This window comes from Elephantulus edwardii, unplaced genomic scaffold, assembly GCF_000299155.1.
Source record: "Elephantulus edwardii isolate Elephantulus edwardi_28Jun2011 unplaced genomic scaffold, EleEdw1.0 scaffold00249, whole genome shotgun sequence".
NCBI lineage: Eukaryota > Metazoa > Chordata > Mammalia > Macroscelidea > Macroscelididae > Elephantulus > Elephantulus edwardii.
In genome coordinates, this window is record NW_006399999.1 from 2768384 (window position 1) to 2771226 (window position 2843).

The window sequence follows — 2843 nt, forward strand, 5'->3', positions numbered from 1 at the left end:
GAGAACAAACTTGTGAGTTACAAATAGAAGGGCTTTGGGGGTGTTACTTTTGGGGGTACTGGGGGGGAGGGTGGAGGAAAGTAGCCTACATAAAATTCTCTGTATACCCTAGGCAGTTTTTTGTACCCAGAGGTCGGATGGCACAACCTGAGGGCTGAGGAGATCACCCCGAGGGCCAAAGACGGCTCGCCCCAGCTGAGGGCCGAAGACAGCTTTCCCCGAGCCAAGGGCTGATGATGGCTCGCCCTGAGCTGGGGGCTGTGACAGCTCACCCCGAACCAAGGGCCGTGATGGCTCGCCCCAAGCCGGGGGGCTGAAGATTGCTTGCCCTGAGCCAGGCGACACACCCTAGGGGCTGGCTGGCACACCCCCCACCAAAGTCCCCCTCCCCCAAGTCCGTACACCTCACCTGACTGAAGACCATGTGGCCAGGGACAATGTCCCCAATTCCAGTACCGCTACCTTTACCCCCCCCATAAGTGGTCATACTGTAATTTGAAGTAGGTGTTACTGCCCTCCCCCTTTATAAATGGGGAAGGCAACCTGAGAGTGGTGAACAGACTACCCCCTGGTCTAAACAGTTCCTGGCAGAGGCATTCAACAGATTAAAATATGTGGTACATTTAGGATGTCTGCCATCTTGAACATGCTGCCCCTATTAAGTGTCAAGTAGACAGCTCACAGTGACTTTCATCAATCTATTGTATTGGTGATCTTCTTCTCTGGCCTGCCCAAAGAAACCCAAACCTCCAGCGGCTGCATCTCCCGCCGCCACCATCTTGACTCCAAAAATTCTCCCCAGAACAAGTCCACTCTGCAGTGGTGTGGTGGCTCTGCTGCACCAGCCTCGGTGAGGAGAGGGGAGGGCGATACCCACCATCCATCTCGAGTCAGGGGATCCCTGGGATCTGGCTGTGGGAGCCTCATGGAGCTGTGGTGGTACAGGCTTGGCAGCAGGGAGCTGAAAGTTGCTGGACTCACCCATTCCTCCCTGGGAACCCTTGATCTTCTGATGTTGAGCCTCGATCCTCACCGAAGACCAGTCATCAACTCTTTAACTGTTCAATTATCAATAAACAGAGGTCTGTAGAAGGCCATGGTGGCCCTCCTCCAAGTGGTCTGCAGCTCACCACGTTGTTTCCGCCACTGCCGCCATCTTGGATCCCCATATTGCCAGTTTTAAATTCCACAACTCTGTGGAAGAAGGTCTTGGTGATTCTTCCTTAAAGATTGCAGCCACAGAAACCCTAAGCAGTAATTCAACTCTGTTACCCACAGGGAATTGCTATGGTCTTTTTTGGGTTGGTTTTTTTTTAGGTTTGGCTTCAACTATGACTCATAGCCACTGTATGAACAATAGATCAAATTCTTGCCCTGTTCACTGCTCCAGGGCGCTCTGTGGCCTAGTGTTGGTAGCTGTGCTGCTAACACAGCACACCTAACCAGCTGCTCTACAGGAGAAGAAATATGAGCAGTTTCCTCCTGTCTGATTTACTTCCTCTGAAAACCTCTTACTGGAGGGTCAGCTATCGGTCTGTTCTGGTTCGACATTACATAGCAGCAGTTCTTTACACCATTCTCAACATCTCTGCCATGTTCAAACCCATTGTTGCAGTCACTGTGTCAATCTATCCTATTGTCTTCCTCTCTTTCACTGACCCTCTACTTTTCAAATGATGATATCTTTTTCAAAAGACTGACCCCTCCTAAGAACATGCTTAAATTATATGAGACAAAATCTAACCATTCTTGCCTCTAAGGCAGATTAGTTAGTACTTTTGGCAATCCATGGCATATTAAATTCCTGTCACCAACACAACAATTCTATATCAAATTTTTGATCTTCCTTATTCATTGTCCAACTTTCAAATGTATAAGAAACAATTGAAAATACTGTGGTTTTGGTCACGCACATCTTAGTCTTTAAACTAACATCCTTGCTCTTTAGCACTTTGGAGAGGTTCTTGACAGTACTTTTGCACGATGCAATACGCCTTCTGATTTCTTGACTGCTGTTACCTTGGGTGGTGTTTGTTGTTGTTAAATGTTGTCAAGTAGAATACTACTCATAGCAATCTATGAACAATGGATCTGAACTCTGCCCTATCCTATGCCAACCTCATCTCTCATAAACTTGAGCCCTTCATTACTGTCACTGTCAATCCATGTCATTGAGACTCTTCCCCTCATTTGCTGACCTTCCACCTTCCTAGGCATGATTTCCTTTTTCAACCACTGGCCTCTCTTAAAAACATGTGCACAGTATATAGACCAAGTTTCACTTTCCTTGTTGCCAAGTTGAAGATGGCACAGGCAGGCAGGTCTCCAGGCCACACCCACTCTCTGGCTAGCTCTAGTTGGGACCACTGGACAAAGATTGGTGGTGTTTAAGGATCCAAGTAAAATGAAGTAGTTGATCAATTCAAGCATTGCTTCATCTGTCATGATGTTGGCTATTGCTCCAGTAGTGAGTATTTTTGTTTTCCGGATGTTGAGATGTAATGTATATTAGTGGCTAATAGTCTTTAATCTTCCGTTAAGTCCTTCACGTCTTTCACTTTCTTCAAACAAAGATATGCCATCTTATTGTGTCAACTTGTTGATGAGTCCTCCTCCAATCTTGATGCCATATTCTTCTTCATATAGTCCAGCTTCTCATATTATTTGCTTGGCATACAGATTTTGAACCAGGCAGTGTTTCCTTGCTCTGTCCTGATGACTGCCTCTTGGTCCAAGTATAGGTTTCACATTAGCATGATCAAGTGTTCTGGGATTCCCATTCTTCTCAGAGTCAGCCACAGTTTGTTATGATCCACACAGTTAAACGCCTTTGCATAATCAAT